This window comes from Anabrus simplex, chromosome 10 (assembly GCF_040414725.1).
Source record: "Anabrus simplex isolate iqAnaSimp1 chromosome 10, ASM4041472v1, whole genome shotgun sequence".
Lineage (NCBI taxonomy): Eukaryota > Metazoa > Arthropoda > Insecta > Orthoptera > Tettigoniidae > Anabrus > Anabrus simplex.
In genome coordinates, this window is record NC_090274.1 from 20,721,742 (window position 1) to 20,746,097 (window position 24,356).

Sequence of the window (24,356 nt, forward strand, 5' to 3'; positions counted from 1 at the left end):
TATTGCGCGAAGAATCGAATTCATCCTTTGTGGGTGGGGGAGGCGGATTAAGAATACACCCACGGTATCCTCGAGGATCTGTCTGATATAAAAAACCAAACCAAACCAAACCCCATGGCACTACAGCCCTTGAAGGGCCTTGGCCTACCAAGCGACCGCTGCTCAGCCCGAAGGCCTGCAGATTACGAGGTGTCGTGTGGTCAGCACGACGAATTCTCTCGGTCGTTATTCTTGGCTTTCTAGACCGGGGCCGCTATCTCACCGTCAGATAGCTCCTCAATTCTAATCACGTAGGCTGAGTGGACCTCGAACCAGCCCTCAGGTCCAGGTAAAAATCCCTGTCCTGGCCGGGAATCGAACCCGGGGCCTCCGGGTGAGAGGCAGGCACGCTACCCCTACACCACGGGGCCGGCTCTGTCTGATATAAATCCGTACAAGAAATTCAGGCTGAAAATACTGCATCGGAAGGCCATCCTATTGGGCAGGTGACTCCTTGGCAGGCCACGACCAAAAGTTATTTATTCAGATCAAGTGCGCCACCAGATATATTTTATATGCTGACACCATATGGCATGCAGTTCGGTATGCATTCATTTCCACCCTCCATTAATTCATTTACTTCTGCCGGGTTTAAACCCACGTTCTGTAGATATGGAGACAGATCCCCTACCACTGATCCACGGAATGAGTTCCAAATTGATATTAACTGTTTTTATGCTGCTGCTAATGTTTCTATTATAAATTGCGGGTAGAAGGGAATCTCTGTCTTGCATTGCTGACTGAGTATAATGGCAGCGTGAAAGCGAGTCAACAATAGCAACATCAAACAGATCCGGCTGCATGTGGCTGCCGCATACACACAGACAATATCTCAAGCTCCTGTGCACACGCAGACATGTTCCAACAACAGAGAGAGACAAGATTAATAATTACAATTCGCTCACTTCGATCCAGAAGGTCAGGGTCATGCACAGTACAGTACAGTACAGTACAGTACATAAGAGTCCGAATATTTACGTTTCAAAAATTTGGCAGTGTGGTTCCCAAGTTCTGCATTATCTGATTGCTAGTCTTATGAGATAAATTTATACCGACTGTGAGAAAATATAAAGCACGGTGCGCGCTAAGTAGATAGCATCATAATACTTGCTGACAATTTGAAACTTCTCCAATTCGTTTAAGTCTGAAAATCACCAGTGATTTTATCAACCTCGACAAAAACACCATTGATATGGCGACATTAAAAAAAATACTGATAGTTGAACGTCTCCCTTGGTGATTAATGCAGTCCCTTGAATTCTAACGTTATCTCAGTATAATGATATTCCCTGCATTATCGTCGTGCTGGCTTCCTAGCCGGGGTCGGTCCATCAACAGTTACATTTATTCCAGCAATGGAAGGGACTATTCCCTACTTCATTTCATATATATGTGTGTGTGTGTGTGCCATACCTCTTCCTAAAATACCGCAGCAATTTCATGCATACTTGGTACACATATGTCTTTCTATATGGAAAAATTATTGCAGGGGTATGCCACCCCTAGCACCCATAGAGGCCAGGGTGAGGAGGGTGTGGCATGTAAAAATATAATCGATAAGAACCAATATTAGTGTAAAATCAATAATTTTTGAGGTCGCTAAAGTGAACGGTGACACTTCATATATTGTTTAATTCCAAGTTCAGCCCAAAGAGGGTGTAAAAGAATGTCCAGATTGACAGATGTATGTATGTTGCAGAATATCTCGCAACCGAACTTGGTAAAGGTATGTCTTAGTATCTAAAAAGAAAGTATTGTGGTTAGGGGGAGGTTAGACATCTGTAACAGCCGTGGGAGAAGGGGTAAAATGTAAAAAATAATCGAAAACTGTTGTATGTCCGGCGCTCCCTTCTCGCTCCGCCAGCCAGCTACACGCGCGCCAGTGTGTCATTCTTCTAGCCTCGACGCGCAGCCCTCAGTGCGCATGCCTGGACCGTCGTGTGTGTACTATAAAGAGGAACTCCCGGCCTGTCCAGATTCCTTTACCCACCTCCTTCTTCCGTCACATCTCCCCAACCTGCCCGCATCTCTTGGCCAGAGAGAGGGCGACACCCTCTAGGTGGCCCGCCCCACCCCTTCAGGGTGGGGAATGAAAGCATTTGAACAACAACACTGTCCAGATGCCCACTTGCCCCGGTGTCCAACTCCAGAATACACCCTACGTCGAGCACGGAGGCTACTCCTCTTGAAAATGTGCTTCGGCCAGGTGGACTGAATTTCTGGCAGTACGAGGTCTCACCTCTGGACACCGCTCCTCTTGCATATTCCTCTGCACATGTCCAGTCATACTATTACATGCCGTATATTTCCCTAATTAATGCAAGCTCCCTTGGTTACAACAAAAACAACCTATATTAGAACTAAATTCATAGTATTCGGAATCACTGGGATGAATTATGAATTATGTCACGGGGGTTGAGAACGGGTGAAAAAGAAAATGCCCAAAATAACAGAGATCAGCGTTGAATCCACAGTTTACGGGCTCGCTAGGCTGACTGGTGACAGTCACAATAGCCGTTGGAATCTTGTACGTTGTATCTATAGTTCCACACGTAAATGCATACAGTTAGCATTTAATTTTTGAAAGGATCAGGTATTTCCCTGACAATCTAGTCTTCCATGCCAGAAGTAAATTTAAAATTTAAACTGATGTTAATAACCGTAAAACCAAAAACATATTTCCTAAAATATCAATCACCGTCACAGGAAGGATATCTACAAACATTCACTTCACGCATAATTAACAGGTATTACAAATCATACAAGCAAATATTCAAAATTAACTACCTAAAGGCGCCCGGTACTACAAGATTAACATTTTAATTCGTGTGCGAAATTAAATTTATTCATTCTTTAGAGAAAATTTTAATTGATGTAGGTGATAGTGAGAAGTTTAACATTCTTGTCTGTTAGGTGTACATTTGTATGGACATTCATTTGGATATATAGTTATAATAATAATAATAATAATAATAATAATAATAATAATAATAATAATAATAATAATAATAATTTCGTGTGGCTATTTCTAGCCGAGTGCAGCCCTTGTAAGGCAGACTCTCCGATGAGGGTGGGTGGCATCAGCCATGTGTAGGTAACTGCATGTTATTGTGGTAGAAGGTTGTTATGTATGGTGTGTAAGTTGTGCCCCCGGGGCATTGGAATTAACCAATGAAGGTTAAAATCTCTGACCCGGCCGGGAATCGAACCCGGGACTCTCTGAATCGATGGCCAGTACGTTGCCCATTCAGCCAACGAGCCGGACAGATAAATAGTTGAGAATAATTCATATTTTATGTCTAGAGACCAGATGTATAGGCATGCAAACTAACAAGCATATTATAGCCCGGGCAACAGTCCTGTATGGAGACTTGCATAAACATTAGGGGCTCGGTGTTTCAGAATCCCTAAAAGTTATGTTACTCCCGTTACAATACAGAAGAGCGGGCTAGCTGACACATCCTACCTATTATTGCCTAAACATCCAGCTTTATGTCTATGAATGATAAATCTATGCTGAAAGTAAAATGACTGCTTGATGAAAAGGTCAGTATACTAAGGTAACATACACGTGCGTGAGAAATATCACCGCGTCTTGTACATTAATAATCTTGATGCTGACGAGCGATGGTGTACTCCATAGTACGTAAGAAGCTTACTGCTAAGGCGATTGGCTGTACGGAGAATGTTAGTTCCCACACTGACGTAGCTGCTTCGCCTTCCCGATAATGATATTCTTGTAGATGCAGAATGTGTTAAGCCTTAATATTGTAGGTCAGAGTCTAATGGATTGTAAAAGGATTTTGCAAAATTATCTCCTCAAAAATCTAGGAGATATGGAGCCGCCTATATTACCAATGTTAAACGTGTTTAATTCATGTTCCTTTTCCTCAGGATCTAATAAATTTATGAAAATTAAATTTGTCACTTTTCATTCAAACCTTACCTGACATAATGACAGGAAGTTTTTTTTGGACTTAAGGGGACTCAGATACATTTTTAAACAGTCAAGAAATTGAATGATTTTTTCCTAAAACAAAAACCTAGCCAAATCGCAAACAGTTGTATAATAAGGAAATCCCTCCGTTAAAATGTTGACCAATGTGAGACAAATTCATGATGAAAATTACACAGATCTGTGATAAATAAATACCTATAAAATGGAACATATATTTGAAAAATTAGAAACCGAGAAAATTGTAGTTAAAACTTTCCCTACGGGTGAGTTGGCCGTGCGCGTAGAGGCGCGCGGCTGTGATCTTGCATCCGGGAGATAGTAGGTTCAATTCCACTATCGGCAGCCCTGAAGATGGTTTTCCGTGGTTTCCCATTTTCACACCAGGCAAATGCTGGGGCTGTACCTTAATTAAGGCCACGGCCGCTTCCTTCCAACGCCTAGGCCTTTCCTATCCCATCGTCGCCATAAGACCTATCTGTGTCGGTGCGACGTAAAGCCCCTAGCAAAAAAACTTTCCCTTTTTCCATGAAGAGACTTCTCTAACAGCTGGAGGCTGGACAGATCTCTAAAAATTGGCTTCATTTTTTCCATACAGGCAAGAGGAAGGTTTGTGTGTTTGGAATGGTCGTAGAGAATTTCTTCTTCTTTTGCTCTTAGGTATGGCAATATAGTTCAAGTGGATTTCGCAGCCATCACTGACGATTTTTTCATTGTTAGCGCAAGTTTAAATTAAAACTGTGGCATCTTTTAATGATTGAACTATAATATATTATTCATAATTTTAAAGAGCAGACTTCCGAGATTCATAAAATATATAAAAGGAATAAATGATGTTTTTGACTAATTTAAATGTTCCGTATCCTCTTAAACAAAAACTGTATAAAATCACTCTGCAGCAATCCAGAAAAGAGTGAGGTAAGTCTGCGAATTGTTCTTCCTCCTTTCCAATGTGTATATGGAACAGGCGGTAATGAAAATCAGACAGGAATTTGGAAAGGAAAATACAATTCAAGGAGAGAAAATGAAAACCCTGAGATTTGCCGATGATATTATTTTATGTGAGACTGCAGAAGATCCGGAGAAATAGCTGAATGATATGGACGTAGTCTGAACGGATACTGTCCTAGTTCTAGCCTAATTTAACTACGAGTGTACCAACATTCTCTGACTACTTACAAAGGAGGATAAGACGGAGGTGAACTTGATTAAGATTCTCCTAAGATGCATGCAAACATCTACACTGCTCTTGTTTTCTTCCTTAAGACACGTCCTTACCAGAGTGGGCGCACTGGCCTTTGTCTCTTGGAGGCATGATAAGCAGATTAGCAGCAGCTTACACCAGCTAAGCTCGTTCTGATGTCCCGCCGCTTTAATTAACAGAGATTCAGACATAGAATGAGCTTGTTCGGCAGCTATATGAGGAAATGTTGTGCACAGCATTTGGGCGTCTCGTAAATGCACGAATGTTCTGCCTCATTATATTTCCAGCAACGTGGAAGTGCTAAAGATACTGGAAATCAGTTTGCCAGAAGTTTCATCGCATTTAATACCATCATATAATCTCAATAAATGACGTCAAAGATTTGATGTTGCAACGCTCTATGTCAGGAAGATGATGATGATGATAATAATAATAATGATAATAATAATAATAATAATAATAATAATAATAATAATAATAATAACACAGGACTAGTACAAGGTGATGGCTTATCCCCGTTATTGCTCCATCTTGTGCTTGAGAACGTAATGAGGGTTTGGAGAAGTGACACAAAGGGAATAACTATTGGTCTAGTACTCAAAAATGATGAGTCTGCAGTTCAGGCCCGTGAGAATTATCATGAAATTGCAACTAAGACTGGGCTCCAAATATAGTATGAAAAAAATCAATACATGAAAGGATCTGATCTAGATGGGAAGCCTCTAGAGACTATATTCGGAAGAATTTATCAATCAAGTGAATGCGTTGAAGTACTTAGAAGTAATTCAGCCATCAGAATGAATTGTGAAGCATATGAGGATCTTACAGACGCATCTCGAACCGATGTGACAAATCAATATACAGTACATGAATACAAAATTAAAACATTGCAAATCGGTTATCAAACCTGAAGCACCATACGCCTCGGAAACCTTGATCACTGGAGGCAGATCTCTTACTAATAAAGACGTAGGGAAATACGAGAGGAAAATATCGAGAAAACCTTTGGCCCAGTCTACTCAGAGTGAATCTGGATGAAACGGAAGTCTGCGGAGCTTCATCAGGATTCTGAAAAGATCACCAAAATTATCAGAAAAGGCCGTTGAAATTTCTATCGCCACATTCTCAGAATGAACATTGGCAGGTTCACCAAAAGGATTCTCAACCTTTCTCTCTCTATGAAAGTCAAGAACAACTGGCTTAGTGAAATAGAAAACGAATTTAAGGAAATTGGCATCTCATACGAACTTGGTTCAAGATCGACTCCAATTCAAAAAAAAAGCAGTGAACAACCATCATTTTACTGTGAAAATGAATACCAGGACCAATATATCATATAATGAAGAACAGAGGAAAATTTTCAGTACCGAGTTGAAGGGATTTTGGGAGAAGAAAATAATCTACAGCTGAATAAGTTCTATCGTCCTCCATAGATGGGCATAACGCTGTAATAATAATAATAATAATAATAATAATAATAATAATAATAATAATAATAATAATAATAATAATAATAATAATAATAATAATAATAATAATAATAATAATACATCTTTATTATACCCTGTTATGCCTTTCAGCGTTCACTCTGAAAGCCTTTGTAAGTTAATCAACAAACCTCAATTTGCAACTAACTTTGCGTGCTCGTTTAGTTCCCATTACATCATTAGCAACTGAGTCTATCATCGCCTTCCTCTCTATCTACTCAATTTACCTTCCTCCATTCACCTCACGTCATCCTACTACTGAAACGGGATTATTCGTAGAACTTGATCGATCGAGTTAATTCCTAACTATAATCATAATATTGAAAAATGCGTTATGACTGTTCTTTAAGGGAGGTCTGTTTACTGTCTGCTGGGTGAGGAGAAGGGTGTAGAGTGTATGGTTGCCATGGAAACGAGGGTGAACCCACTACGGTTGCCATGGAGATAAGCCTGCTAGCCGGCTTGTGTTGCTTGGAGTTGCCAAATCTCTCACTTCTGAGTTACGTACAAGAGATCACAGCGGTCTGAACGAACAAGTAATCCGGAAGCGACGGGAAGGAGGAAACAATGCAGAAATGTGGCAACACCGTGCAATGGCACGTACAATGCTTCTCCATCCAAACCTATTTGTCAAAACGCTTCTTTTAATATTTTCTCCTCACTGAGAGTAATTTCCTGCCATTTTTCTCGCGTGGATACCAATTATCATTGTCGCTACTTTCTGTTATTTCCAACTTATGGATTTTCGAAAATGCAGTCTTATAAGGATGGGAAGGAAACACAGGCAAACTGACTTAAAGTAGTCTTGGATCGGACGCTCTTGTAGAGAGTGACTCGTGTAAGTAACTAGGAATCCACGTAGGAAGTGCAATTTCCAAAGCGTACAAGTCCTTGCACTTCGTGATGAACCGGGTGAGTTGGCCGTGCGGTTAAGAGCGTGCAGCTGTGAGCTTGCATCCGGGAGATAGTTGGTTCGAATCCAACTGACGGCAGCCCTGAAGGTGGTTTTCCGTGGTTTCCAATTTTCACACCAGGCAGTGCTGGTGCTGTACCTTAATGAAGGCCACGGCCGCTTCCTTCAGACTCCTAGCCCTTTCCTATCCCATCGTTGCCATAATACCTATCTGTGTCGGTGCGACGTAAAACCATTTTTTAAAAAAAGCTTCGTGATGAGGGTGCTAAGGGGCAGCAGTTCTCAGGCGAAGGCGCAGGTGTATATTATATCATTGTTTAGGCCAGCCCTGGAATATAGAGTGGACATATGGGATCCATACCAAACACGATTCCTTAATGAATTTTATTTGGTACAGGGAAAGACTGAAAGATTCGTGCTTGAATGATTTCAATCCTAGAAGTAGTATGACAAGTATGATAAAGTGGAGGCGCTGAGGACTAGAAGGAAACGAACACGGATATGTGCTATGTGTAACGCCTTTGCGAATAAGACAATAATAATAATAACAATAATAATAATAATGTATGTATGTTTAATCCTCAGCCCGAAGGCTGGTTGGATCCTCAACAGCTCCACCATCAGCTGTCATAAATGGCCTAGGCATCACTGAAGAGGCGTACTAGGGAAATGAGGAGTGAGGTAGTTTCCCGTTGCTTTCCTCACCGAGCCAGAAGTTGCTATTACATATCAGCCTGCCAAGCCCACTGAAATGCATGCACCAACTGACTCTATGAGCAACGTTTTCACACCATTCATAGCAGGGACTGGCTGCATAAGGAATGGCATTACTAGCATCACTCATACGTCAGTCACTTTCATCTTGTCAAAGTCAAGGATAAAGCTGAGACAGATCAATGAAAGCAACAATATTGCTCTAGCCCACACCAGAATACATAGTACACTGTAAACACTACGTCCTGCCAGCAAAGGAATAATAATAATAATAATAATAATAATAATAATAATAATAATAATAATAATAATAATGCTATTTGCTTTACGTCCCACTAACTACTTTTTAAGGTCTTCGGAGACGCCGAGGTGCCGGAATTTAGTTCCGCAGGAGTTCTTTAACGTGCCAGTAAATCTACCGACACGGGGCTGTCATATTTGAGCACCTTCAAATAACATCGGACTGAGCCAGGATCGAACCTGCCAAGTTGGGGTTAGAAGGCCAGCGCCTTAACCGTCTGAGCCACTCAGCCCGGCAAGAATAAGACAGGTTGGGGAGAGATAGACAGTCGACTAGAAAAGCCCTGTTACATAAAGTAAAAGGTAGGTCGCAGAAAACTAACCATGGTTAATATTCTTTCGTAAATCGGCGAATTGATGTTTGGAATCCATTACCTGCAGCCATCTTAGAGCCGTCTGACTCGTTGGCTGAACGGTCAGCGTACTGGCCTTCGGTTCAGAGGGTCCCGGGTTCGATTCCCGGCCGGGTCGGGGATGTTAACCTTAATTGGTTAATTCCAATGGCACCTCATCAAGACGCTCAGCTCGCCTACGGGAGTCAAATAGAAAGACCTGCACCAGGCAATCCGAACCTGTCCTGGGATATCCCGGAACTAAAAGCCATACGACATTTCATTTCATCTTAGAGCCTTTTCCCCAAAAATGTAAGATGATTCAAGAATAGACTCAAGCCCTCTGTAAATTGTGTGTAAGTTAGGGCATCTAAACTAAGGTATGTGTGAATTTGTATGTGAAGGAGTTGCAATGTTAGGCTGGTTTTCAGTTTACTTAATGAGCATACTTGTGATGTGATGTGGAAAAATTAGCATTTAATCCTGATTCAGGATGCAAAAGTCATCCCAGAAAACAACACAGGATGGCAGGAATCATTGGCACAATAATACTTTTATACCATTTTCTTTGACTTCTCTAAGCTAACTTCTGCAATCTCTTGGATAGTAAGACGAGTGACTTGAGGGTGAATGATCAATTACAACGAGCAATGCCATTTACTCTGCCACCCCTGGTTCTAGAGAACTGTGATATGTGGTCGTGAATTACACGGACCACCATGCGGAGTATAAGTAGTAAGTGATCGTTGTCACCGGGATTATTCCCAGTTGTGATGTATCTACTATTACTAATAAGGATATACTGAGTCCATCGAGTTGGTCTGTGACCAGATAGATGTAAGCCGAGTCCTTTCCGAGGTTCACATCCATCTCACAGAATACCATTGATAACCACTGTGGATTCACTGCGTTACCTTTTCAGCAGTTTGATTCAATCTACCCGTTCCAGTTTTGTAATTCTTACCTGGCATTCAATCCTCGTAGACTTCTTCCCTAGTGACAAGTGGTTTTTTTTGGTAGTTGCTTTACGTCGCACCGACACAGATAGGTCTTATGGCGACTATGGGACAGGAAAGGGATAGGAGTGGGAACGAAGCGGCCGTGGCCTTAATTGAGGTATGAAAATTGCCTGGTATTAAAATGGGGAAACCACGGAAAACCATCTTCAGGGCTGCCGATAGTGGGGTTCGAACCTACTATCTCCCGAATACTGGATACTGGCCGCACTTAAGCGACTGCAGCTATCGAGGTCGGTACACAAGTGTTTAGTCTTGATAATGCTAATATTCATATGATACTCGTGCTTTTCAAACTCCAAGGTATAAGACTGCAACCATTCAGTTAATACCAAGTCATCGGAATAATTCGAACTGCTGACTACATTTCCAGCTATCACAATCCCTCCCTGCCATTTTATATTTTACAATCTTCTTCCTTGCCCGTATCCCATCATCTCGGGTCTGCTTTTCTGGTCACTCTTTTCCGATATTATCTGTCTTGTACTCTATCCTCGAGTATATTGAATTGTTCAGGTCTTTTGAAACACAAGCTTTGAAACTCATTTTCGGTCGTCGCAGAGATGGATTTCCCTCAACCTCCAAGCAGTCGATTTGATATGCGACGTTAATCTTCACACCGTCTATGAAATTGTCCTTACCACATCAATCCAGATTTTACGCAGTCGGGTTACGCCACGACATGGAGATTTTGCTCGTCTGTTCTTTCGTAGCCCAGCATTTACAGCCACGTAATACCATTTTATGTATTTTCCCTTTAATGTGGAGAGAAATGTTTTTGTCGTACCGAACTCCTGTTCCTGCCCGCCATCTTGACCTTGACCATCCACATCAATGTCTCCATCAGCCTGCACGACAGATCCAAGATAAGTGAAGGTACTTGTTCGAATTATCTTAATATTGGCAAAAAACACTCCTACAGTTATCTGGTCATAATATGATTATTAGGAAGTGTCAAATAGCCTGCTCTTTCGTAATATAGTGAGGGTAACATAAATCCTGCGGGTTCTTACGGAATAAAGTCATAGCAGAATTGTTGTGCAGGCCATGTACTCTGTCTTAGGATTGCTGATCTTTAATTCATTTTCCTCCAATACACCATTCCAGCTCGTAAATTTGTTTTGAAATTCACCTACATAATCTGCCAACAGCACAATATCATCAGCGAACAACATACTCCATGGGGCTTCTTGCTAAACGTACTTGGGATAGTTCGTCAATGATCATTATGAAGAAGTGTGGACCAAAAGCAGAGCCCTGGTGCAGGCCTTCTTGAACTGCAAACATTTTCTGTGGACCCTCATGGTCTTTTAACATGGTCCACTACGGCTGCTCTGTGTGGGTAGATATTCTGACACCTAATAGAACTCCTGTGTGACGAACTCTGCCACTTTCGACATCTCAGCTGATCGAAAAATCTAATTATTATTATTATTATTATTATTATTATTATTATTATTATTATTATTATTATTATTATTATTATTTACACACCAGATTGTTAGGAAGTAATAGGTTAGAATTCAAATTAATTTGGTTATTAGTGTCATCTAGCTCTCTTTTCCGTAATGTAGCTGGAGTAACATTCATTCTAGGGGTTTTGTTGGGCCGTACTCCTAATGTATATGCATAACTGTTAGCAGAACTGCTTTGCAGGCTAGAGTATACATGTTACTCGTTTCAGTAAGTTCGCATTCAAACAAATTAGTGCTTAAAATTTCGGGTGGTTATTATTATTATTATTATTATTATTATTATTATTATTATTATTATTATTATTATTATTATTAAGCAGCCCTATGTTGTAGAGCTAGCGTGTCTATCTCTTATAGCAAGGTCCTGGGTTTATTTACCGCTCAATTTAAGGATTTTAATTCTGGACTAAGGGGTGGAACGGGGCTCACTTGTTACGAGATTTTCTCAAGCTCTTAGTAACAGGAAGAAAATGCACAGTGAGAAGATGGTGCTACTGACCTATTGTACAGTGGTTGCCATGGTTACAATGGTGTCGAGAAGTTGTTGACTCTAATAAATATTACACATAGACCCTCAGCCCAAAATCATATCCATGTTGAAAATTATCCACAGTTTACCCATGAGTGTTCCGATGCGGAATAAAATAGAAAGCCGAAATTCACACGCAGGCTGACAGCAAATCAAAATGATTACAATTTGGTAGCTGAGCCCGTACTATTGTTATTGTTTATTTATCTGGCCTGCGTAAATGCAGACAAGCAACACTCAGCCCAGTGGTTGTCAACCCGCACTACTAAGGTGAGAAGCAATGCGGGCAGTGGACCACGTCTGTGTCGGGGCATCGATATTCTGAGAGCCGCAAAGTGTCGGTGTGGTTCCTATGGAAACGGGCGAGCGCGATTGAGAAAAATGGACAAGGGAATGTAGATAAAAAGAACCGCACATTACTCGACCATCCATTAATTAAATAAGAACAAGGGTTTGCACTAAGGGTACCTCATTATGTTGTAAGTATCAACCACCAGTTGTCTTCTTGTCTCCTGCTAGGATCAGTTACAATTACCAGAGAGCATTCTCTTGCGTATCATAAAGTAACACACATTTAATTTGATGCTAAAGTAATGAAGAGGTTATCCCAGATTCAATTCCATGCTTTGCCATTGAGGATTACAACCTTACTATGAGAGGCGTAGAAGCCAAGCGACATTGTCGCAGACAAGGGACGATGACCTAGATAATTATAATGGTAATAATAACAATAATAATAATTGCACGAAGCCGGACTACAAATCTCTTATGAGAAAACGTATTATATGGAAGGATGGCCAGAAAATAAATCCCTTTTAATCACACAATACGGCAAAATCGCACAGGTCATTTTAAATACCTTGAAAAAACTGTACATTCCTCGGGACTAAACCGGATCGCCAATGAACAAAGAATCACCAAGCTACAGAAGGCCTGCAACCTAATGTGGGATCACTGCAACAAGAAAAGCATTTCGATAGGTGAAAATTACGGCACCATAGAACAGTAACTCTTCCAGAAGCCACATATGCAGGCGAAACAGGGCTGATCGACGGTCATTCTAAAATTAAGGACATAGATAAACAGGAACGAAAAATTCTTCTGAAGATTGATGGGGCAATCAATACAAAACGGTATCTGGTAGAAAAGACCGGAGAACGAGCTCTACGAAAAGATAAACAGAATTACGGATGAAATCAGGAAACGCCGAGCAAAATTTTACACACACATTTACAGAATGGACAACTCCAGAACGGCAAAGAAAATACTCAACATCGTAGCAAAGGGTAAATGCGGTCCGGAATGGCTAAAATAGGTTCAGAGGGAACTACAACAGATCAACATAGCGAATCTCGAAGAGCGCACCGAGGGGCAAAATAAAATCACAAATATAAAACTCCAGTCAAGAACATCACGACAACTTCGGAAAAAGTGGACAGAGGAGCGGAAGAGGAAGCATTCAGAGAGGATGACGAGATTTTGGGAAGAAAGGAGGAAAAACACCCGAAGATGACATTCGTGTATTAAAGTTCAATCGCTTTCCTTAAGGGGAACAATCGTGTGAATAAATAAATAAATAAATAAATAAATAAATAAATAAATAGATAGATAGATAGATAGATAGATATATAAATCAATAAATAAATAAATAAATAAATAAATAAATAAATAAATAAATAAATAAATAAATAAATAAATGAATGAATAAATAAATAAATAAATAAATAAATAAATAAATAAATAAATAAATAAATAAATAAATAAATAAATAAATAAATAAATAAATAAATAAATAAATAAATAAATAAATAAATAAATAAATAAATAAATAAATAAATAAATAAATATAGCATGCCCAAGATTAGTTATTAATTAAAGAAAGGCATGACGTGCTTACATTTCGTACGGGATAATTAATGTCTTATTAGTTGTAGAAGAGTCCTGCAGCTTTCATTAGGAGAAAGTAGGTTATCTCGTTTGCTAGAGTGAACATCTTGGTGAAGAAAAGTGTAGGACTTGGAACAGTGAGAGTGATTTTTATTTATCTATCTCCTCCTTCCCTTTGAGGTTCATGAATTGTGGACTCTGGGAGTTAAGACAATAGGGGATATTATTTATTGCGGCTCTGAACAAGGGAAGAAGCTGCTTTCGCTGTTTCATCCTGTATAGCATTACGTGTTCCATAATTCATCTGGCTAGTCGTCTTCTGTTGCTACTTTCGTCCTGTTCTTTCTTGTGTTCTAAACCTAATTCGCAGTCGTGCCATTTAAGAATTGCTGTGAGGTAGTTTTACAAATCCCATATTGCGTAGTTCAATTCCCAGGCGCGACAGGTTTTGACGTAAGATTTGAATCACAAATTTTCGCTGAATTAATAACTTACTTGTGAAGTATTTTTTTAAATATCTTTCTTTCGTCGAATTTGGCCACCTTACTACCATGTGAACTGACTAAACGCTTTCATTTCAGTTCCCTTTCATTTCTTTCTTGGGTTTACTTACTTCATTGCTTGATTCCTAATTTGTATATTATTCGATTTCCTTCTTACTTACGTATTTGCTTATACAATTAATTGCCTATTAATGACTTAATAGGATATTTACTTGCTATTTACTTATATGCGTAGTTGCCTATGTGATTGTACGTTACTCACGTACTTACTTACCTGTTTGCTCCCTTTCTTACTACCTTTCTTTTCTTCTTTCTTTCTTTCTTTCTTTCTTGCCAACTTACTTGATTGCCTCCTTACTTAGTTGCTTGCGATTAATTACTTACCTATATGATTACTTACTAACTTGCTTGATTGTATCCTTACTTACTTACTTACTTACTTACTTACTTACTTACTTACTCGCCTATTTGATTACTTACTTATTTGCCTATTTGATTACTTACTTGCCTATCTTATTCCTTCCTTCCTTCCTTCCTTCCTTCCTTCCTTCCTTCCTTCCTTCCTTACCCAGTTGCTTACTTGCTCGTTTACTTGCTCACTACTTTATTTCTTTCAAACTTGCTGGATTGCCTCCTTACTTAGTTGCTTGCTTACTTGACTATTTCATTACTTACTTACTTGTCAAATTGCTTGATTGTATACTCTTTTAATGTTATTTGTTCGGGGCGTCGACCGTTTACCCCTACTTGCACCGTGTGATGTGAACCTGCGTGTAATTGGAATGTAGGAAGTGCAGAGTGTTGAATGTGAGGAAAGGAACGTTAAGGACGACACAACACCCAGACCCCAGGCCAGGGTTATTAATCCTTTACAACTATAAACTCCTGACCCAGCTGGAAATCGAACCCGGGACCGCCGGGTGACAGGCGGACCCGTTGCCCCTACACAGCGGGGCCGGACTGATTGTATACCTACTGACTTAATTATTTGACTATTTGACTACTTACTTAATAGTGATTTAACATTACACTAACTCAGGTAGGTTTACGATGACTATTGGTTAGAAAGGTCATGGACTAGGAAGGAACGAGTCCTAATTAAATTTTGTGTGAACATAGTAAACTATTTTCTGTACAGCCAATGACAAGTTTTGAAGCCGCCGTCTCTGCATTGCAAACTTACAGCTACACAGCTCGTACCAGGGAGCCAGCACACTCCGTTCTAGTCGATTAATGGATGATAATTTTCCAGACACGTACATACGTGTTCAATTTTAACGATGAATTTAATCGTTCCTATCTTTTAACTCCTAAATCTTTGACCGTTGTACTGTGAATGTTTTCGTAGCTGCCTTCGAATGCACTAACTGAGACGTCCATCCAGCTATCCTCTCTAGCACTTAAAATGTGGGGCTGTCGTCTTCATTGGCAGTTAAGATATTCTTTTTCCAAGGGATCAAGAGGTTATAGTATGAATGTAAATGAGAGCGCGTGGAGGTCTCTCACCAGACCTACTTGATACGAGAACTGGAAAACATCCAAAGGGAAGCAGCACGATTTGTTCTAGGTGTTACAAACATGTTGTAAACTTTAGGCTGGGAAGACTTGTGAGTAAGGAGACGAGCTGCTCGACTATGCGGTATGTTCCGAGCTGTCAGTGGAGTGATTGTGTGGAATGATATTAGTAGACGAATACGCTTGAGCCGAGGTTTCAAATGCAAGAAAGATCATAACATGAAGGTAGATCAAATTGAAGAGGACTAATTTGATCAAATATTCCTTTATAGAACGAGAAGTAAGGTATTGGAATAAATTAAGGGAAATCTTCGATACATTTCGAAGTTCTTTGAAAATTTTAAAGAAAAAACTAGGTAACAATTGATAGGGAATCTGCCCGCTTGGCGACAGTCCTATGTGCAGATTATTGATTGATTGAATCACAATTTTTGCCTTTATTGGGCTAAACCATGCACTAAGTTCGGTGTTAGAATCCACGGTAACATATTAAGTTCGTTGGTCACTCGTTCTGAATAAAAGATTAAAAAATTAAGCAGTTGTAATACGGTAAACTGCAGTGTACATTTTATTAAGCTGTAAACGTTTACGGTGATGGAGCTTAGTCTGGGGGTGAAGGGCAGGAGGAAGAAGGAATGGAATTCCCCGCGCCTTTGTTCTTTGAATATAAAGTAGGTAATTTGTAATTCGATGGCACACTGTTAGGCGTAGCTGTCCTATTTATAAAGAGTACAATTTTATCTTCTTTCCCCTTAGTCGTTGATATGACTAATATAGCGAAAATAACAGGTTAGAATGCAAACGTATATGAAGAAGGCGCAAGCGTTTTCTACCCGCACAACGGTTCTGCTGTGAGATATGCATACCTAATAGCGATGCGAACTATCAGAAACACTAAAGTGTATGCAACCCGCCTACATAGCTGTAGAGTGGCTACATGATACCTTGCGCCTTGTTGAAGTACGTTTGCATTCTAACTTATCAGAGCCTAAAACTCATAGGCCTAAAAATATTTAATATTATTGATTTTTCACTAGCTCAATATTTTTATATAAAAATAACTTAATGCTGTTTATTTTATGAAATACTTCCTCTCATGCAGAGGCTGCCTTGCGACAAAGTATACTTTTACATTTATATTTAGAAGAGAAATAGATACACTGTACTTGAGAAATGTTGAAGGTAACCTAATTGTAACAGTGATTTCTTAGAATTATCAGTGAGCCCCTTAAGGCTATGATGGCAATCTCCCGTAACGTTGTAACTGGCAGAGACATCTTTTACCGGAAATTAGCGGCAAAAGCGGGAATCGTTCCCCTTGCTCCAATCATTAGACCTACTGGAAGAACAAGAGTGGTATCAACTTATTTGCTGATTGTTGCTTTTAAGCGTAACAGTTTTATTGTTTTAGTCAGAAGTTAACTTGTGAGAATGGCTTGCATAAGTCGTGGGAATATGATAGAACATGAGTTAATAACTTCAGTTTTTCCCAGACATTTTCGGGGCCACTGGAGCACTCGGGGTAATTCCGGTTTTGGTTGGGCTACAAAGGCGAATTTCTTCCTGACGTAGAGGAAGATTACACACACGGTATCCCTCGTCTGTCGTAAGAGGTAACAAACGAGGGGTGACCAAGGGATGGTAGAATTCGAACCATGAGATTACTTGTGATTAGTACCATTACGTGGCGAACATACTGGATCGACGTTACTTGGAGTTAGTATCTTTATGGCTATGGTTAGTAATATCGTGTACATCCCACCGAGGTGGGGGTGCGGGCGCGCTCGACTGCATACACTAATGTCAATGCGTGAGAATTTTCCGTGCGCTGCGCTAAATTGTGTTGGTTTCCCTGCATTCAGAATGGGTCTCCGTTACCTATAAACAGTACCATTATATGAGGAACACTATGGGTATATGTTACCCGTGATTAGTACCATTATCAGGGGCCGGTGACCTGGATTTTGGATACCTTTTGGATAACAGTTATCATCTCAGAAAATAAGGCATTGATTGTTTTGAGTTCATGGCTTTTTCAATTAGCATTCGTTTTAGATTCTAGTCAGTGGATACGTGTTTAAGTTTCAATTATCGTTTCGTTTCACCTGGTCACATTAGAGGCCGATGACATAGGTGTTACGCCCTTTTAAACAAAAACAACTACAGTGATCATCATCGTAATTTTTTGCGTAAATTTCCAACCTATTATTGACCGCAATTAAAGCCTGAGCCGTCCGACTAGAATGCCAACAGATTATGCCCCTGAAGAGAAGATATTTATGGTAAATAATTAAACATTAAAAGTGATACAGATGGAGATAATAGCTGAGATTCATGAATTTCATCTCCTTGTAATTTATAACATTCAGCCAAGACAATTTCGAAGAGCCGTACAAAATGAAGTGAACTTCGCACCTTGTAATGTGCTTATCAGTTCTTCCCTTGAGTTGGTTTTATCTATCAGTAATGCAACATCATGCGAGTTCATTCCCAGGTACCTTAATTCTTTTTAAACCAATCCCTCGATACATCCGCATTAGATACACCACCTGACCGTTAGGTGGAGATACCGCTCGGGACATCCCTTAGATAACTCACTCACTTTAGTATTCCTCTTACCCGCTTCTTCATATCTCTCGTTCAATGCCATGTCTATCTGCTCAGAGCGGGCGGTGAGAGAGAAAGCCAAAGAAATACCCACATACATCCTCACAGGGAGGCCATTCCTTCAAGCCTTCAATTTATTTCTATGCTTCCAATTGTCAGCCTTTGTGCTCAAGTTAGGGAATCGCAGGGAACACTGACAGGGAAGTGAAGAAATATTCAGAGAGCTCACATTTTCTCGCTCCCTCGCTCGAATTCATCAGAAAGCCGGGATACCAGCCTCTGACTGTTAATTTTTTTTCTGTGTACACATTTTCATACTTCTTGTACGGAATGACTCAAAAATTCGTCCTTGGATGTCAACATAAATTCTAGGGGTTCTGATGAACCGAACTCCTAAAGTGTTTATGCAATGCTCGTAGCATAACCGTCGTGCAGGCAAGAGCATACTTGTTACTCGCTTCAGTAATTTTGCATTCTAACCTATTACCGCCTAAAATTCCGCGCTCGTATTATTATTATTATTATTATTATTATTATTATTATTATTATTATTATTATTATTATTATTATTATTATTATTATTATTGTACCAGGGGTACACCTTCCCCAGCTACATAAACTGCGCGCCTTCTCTACGGCCATCTATGCCAGCGGACATGAACTTTTAAAAAAACTTTCAAAAGCGCTCTTCTTCGACGGTTAGATGGCTCTACCATCTATTTGTTAGCGACAACTTATGGGGTCATCCTATGGATTGCCCAGTGTTATTAAGTATGTAAAAACAACTGATTGCCCGTTCGAGGCTAAACTCTTGTACATTGGAGCTGACACTCCTGTGAAGTGTATCTGTTCGGAGCAATTGTGCTTTTTCGAATGTAATTTAACGTCTGGGAGATTTCTCCCAAGTTATTTTGTACCCGATTTAGGACTTCTTAAGTCCAAGGCATTGTTACAACTTACGATATCGTTGTTAATATTTTCAGCTGTTCTTTGTACATTTGCCTGGTATGAAAACGGAAAGCAACGGAAAACCATCTTTAGGGCTGCCGACAACGGGGCTCGAACCCACTATCTCCCGGATGCAAGCTCACAGCAGCGCTCCCCTAACCGCACTGCCAACTCGCGCGGTCTGCACTTGTACTAGGCCCTGGGGTAAGTGTTTTGTCAACTGACATTTCCATCATGCTAACAAGTTGAAGATAGTGGGGAGAGCGATCGAAGTCGGCCTCAGGGATACAACCAAGGTACTGAGCCTTAGAGCTTGCCTCAAGATGTTTCCTGGCTGTTATTTTACAGCTTTAAGCCAGCCCTCCTCCTTTATCCGGGCTTGGGACCGGCAACAGCAACCACTGAGGTACTCTATTATTATTATTATTATTATTATTATTATTATTATTATTATTATTATTATTATTGTCGGGATGAGTGGCTCAGACTGTTGAGGCGCTGGCCTTCTGACCCCAACTTGGGAGGTTCGTTCCTGGCTCAGTCCGGTTTTATTCGAAGGAGCTCAAATACGTCAGCCTAGTGTTGGTAGATTTACTGGCACGTAAAAGAACTCCTGCGGGAAAAAATTCCGGCACCTTGTCTACGAAGACCGAAAACGTAGTTGGTGGGACGTACACTATTATTATTATTATTATTATTATTATTATTATTATTATTATTATTATTACTATTATTATTATTATTATTATTATTATTAGGATTGTCGGGCGTTTAGTAAATTCGCAGTCTTGCAGACTTAAGATATATGTATAATAATTTAAAATGTAGGTTAACAAGACGCACGTTTAAATGTATTGAGGAAATAAAATCTAAGGAAGGAACTTGCGAGAAGAGAAACAGTGGTAATGAACTCCCTGTCGAAGTTGGGAAGTTTTCTTTGCACTCTACCAATTGACTGGGCTGGTGTCCATCTGAGTCCAGAGAAGACCGAGCGGAGGCACTTAAGAAGTTCCGCTCCGCCCGCCCAACTCCTACAACTTGTCTAATCTCCGTCCGAGAGTGACGTAGAGTGGGCTTTAACCGAGTAATGCCTGTGTATAGTGGGGAAGAGTGTATTTAGACAGACATGTGTCTTGTTCATGTTCTCCTAGGAATGGAGTGTACGATCTCTAATGTTAGCCTGTTGTAATAGTAATTTCTGATCTCATGATCTCCAATCCTGAGCCAATACCACTAATGACTTTGGAACTGATAACTATACCTCGGATTTGTAGGTGGTAATAGGCTAGATTGCAAAGTAATTTGGTTTTAGGAAGTGTAATGCAACCCGTTGTACCATAATGTAGGAAGTGTAGCATAAATTCAAGGAGTTCTATAGGCTGTACCCCTAAAATCTATGCAAATCTGATAGCATAACCGTTGTACAGTGCAGGGTACACTTGTTACAGGTTTAAGTAAGTTTGCATTATAACCTACCGGTACCTAATAATCTGGACTCTACGTGATAACACAAACACTTCCTGCCCTTTCAGGTGGCCTAAATAGTTTGAAGAGTTAATAAGCACCATGAAGTTAAGGGCAGTCATGACTGAAATACTGCGATTTTTGACCAAGAATTCGATTGGTCAGTTTTTACCTTAAAACCTCCAATTCCTCCTTTTTTCAAATCCTGTTATCAATTTTCCCTAACACCATTGTTAAGGGTCTAGATGCTGGATTTAAAAAGGTAGCGGTACAGCGTATAAAGAGCAAAGCCCACGCCCCTCTGTCAGATAAAATTGGCGTTAACATTTTTTTTCGGACTAACATTTCAATAATTCCGCTGGAATATATTTACCTCAGTGGCGGCGATAAGGACTCCACGGGGTGGGCGGGCCCGTGGCTTGTGAGGGGCCCATGACTGTTTCTCACTTCAGCAGCTGAAGAGTGATTTAACATTTTGATAAACATTCGGTACACAACACAGTATTATTTTTATTACAGAGGGTTATTGGAAACATAGGCCGTCGTAGTGCAGACCTTTCGTCAGTAGGAGTACGGTAGTTATGTCTGAAAGAATTTGGGTTTCCAGCTTGTTCCAATAATAAGCATCCCTTGCTGCCACTCACAACAATCAACAAGGATTTTGAAGTAATTAGACAGTTCTGAGAACCCAGTAGTCAGCGACGATGCGATAACAAAGACATCCTCCGTATCTACGCTCTAAATACTGAAGTTTCGAGCCTGTTTATAATTTTCCGCAGTCAGTGTAGCTAAGTAGGCCTACGATGGACGGTTGAGTTGTGGACTGTTTGGTTTTAGGAACGGGATTATTTCTTAATATTTTGACGGTCAGCGTGTTTTAGCTACTACGTATATACTTAAGAAACATGGAGTGGAATGGAGAGAGGGAAGACTAATCAAGGAATTATATTACAACCAAACAGCACGAGTGAGAATAAGAGAAGAATTAACATAATAAATCAGACTGGGGAGAGGTGTTACACAGGGTTGCTGCTTATCACCAACTTTGTTTAATATTTACTTGAAGGAAATCCAGTTGATACCTGTCTAAGGACAAATTTAACTGAAAGAAAGAAGCTGTAGTTTATTATATGTTTGTGTTTTAAATTTGGTTGTGATAACTGGTAAATTGTATAAGTTTGAATTTTCAGCCATGACTCCCCTTGATAAAGGTGTATTTTTAAAGACTTAATTGTTAAGGGGAGTGTTTTATGTATAAATCGTGACCGCTCGAGCGCTGAAGAAAGGAAGGCAGCATCTCTCAGAATGAAGAATTATTGAGGTGATAGAAAAGCAAAAAATTCTATGTAGAATTGACTAGTAGTCCAATGTAGGCCATAAAAATATTAACTATTATTATTATTATTATTATTATACCGCAGATACTTAGGCAGTAATAGGTTAGAATGCAGCCCGCTCTTCCGTAGTGTAGCGAGAGTACCATAAAGTCTTAGGGTTCTGATGGGCTGTACCCCTAATGTTTATTCAAACCTCACAGCACACCCGTTGTGCAGGCTAGAGTATATTTGTTGTTCCTCGCTTCAGTAAGTATTCATTTTAACCTATTACTAACTAAAATTTCGGGCTCTAATGATGATGATGGTGATGATGATGATGATGATGATGATGATGATGATGGTTGTTGTTGTTTACTGCTTGAAACCCTCCCACAATTAACTGCCTGTAGGATAGCAAACTGTTTCTAAATCAATCTTGATCGTGATCTGCTCATTCTATGGGTTTTGTTATTTTTTCTTTCTGTTCACTGCCATTTCGTCTTCATGTGAAATTGCAGAGAGAGGTATCTGAATACGCCCGTTTACTTAATACTCCTATCTGTATGATAACATGTATGATGATATTCTCTGTGCTGGCAGTTGTGTGTGTATAATTAATTCGATCCGGATTCGGAATTTGCATGGGAAATGTTACTAGCAAGGCCGCGAGTAGAATTCGAACCCAAGTATTTCTCCAACTATTTTCACGATTGTAACTGTATGTGACGGACTATAGCCTAGTTGTAACCTCTGGATCTACTAGGGAATGTATTAGTCCAGGTAAAATGATAAAATACTTCATGTTTGGATGTTTTAAACGTTAACACCTATAGATAGCAACACTTTGACATTGATTTTACATGACTCTTCCTTCGAGGTAGTCACAACTCATTAGTAGGTCGCATCAATTATCTTTTCACTTCGACTCACCTAATGTAATTAAACTGAGTGCTCGTCTCTTCTTATTCAGCGTGTCTTCTCTGAGAGTAGGCATACTCAGATTTAATCAGAGAAGCAGTTAATATTATTGCATTATACTATTTATTAGCAAGTCATTACATTAAAAAAATATTTTAGCTCAAAATGCTGACAGTAGCACCATCGTATGTCTGAGCACAAAAAATCAATTTTATGTTTTCGTAGTTTTAGGATTACCAATGTTAGTTTTGCAATCCGGAAAAGCCTAGGAGCCAAACTTTTATCCCGGATGAGTTCTTTTATGCGGTGGAAAAAATTTATGCACCTTCAAATAACACCGGACTGTGCGCAAGGGAACCTGTCAGCTTGGACTTAGCTCAGCTCTTCTACTACCCCAGCCAGTAGACCCGGCCTTTATTTGACGAATATATTTTATTATATTTTTCGTAGTAATTAGTTCAGAACCAAGCCCTAGAGCAGTATAATAATTCAGAGGAAATCCTCGTACATCAAAGTGCAAAAGGCTGAATGTTATTGATATACATTATTTCAAAAATTATTTCACTATTTTTCATTGATACTATGCCTTTTGTAAAACGCATATCGCAGATTGAAGGCCGAAAATTATTCGAAGGACTTTGGCAGTGATACCTTTCTATGACACATTTTTATTTCCTGTTGATTTAGTTTAAATATAATTGATAATTCCTGAAGATGTGCTAATGCAAAGTTGAGAAACGTACAGTTTGAATAGCTCCTCTAGAAAAAGTTCACCAGCATTTAGTAACCTATATGTGAAGAGATGACGAGATACTCGAATTCTCCAACCTAGCATGCTCTTTTCTTTCTAATTGTTTCCCTAAACTGCACATGAAGTCAAAATATGCTGAATATGTCTGCACTAAATTCCTGAACAAATCAACTATTGAAAGTCTGTCTTTTTGTTTTGATTGTTACTCAAAGGTTTGGGATTACGGAATGATTAGAAAGGTAGCGACCATTGCCTTAATTAAGGTTCATACTCAGCATTTTCCTGCGGCAAAAATGGGAAAGCACGGAAAATAGTCTTCAGAATTGCCGACGTTAGGAATCGAACCCACTATCTCCCGAATGCAAGCTCACAGCTGCGCGATCCTAAGCGCACGACCAATTTGCTCGGTACTAATTATTGTTACTATTTCACGTGCTGTAATGGAAAGAGATTTCAAGAGACTTTGAAATGGCGAAATTTTGT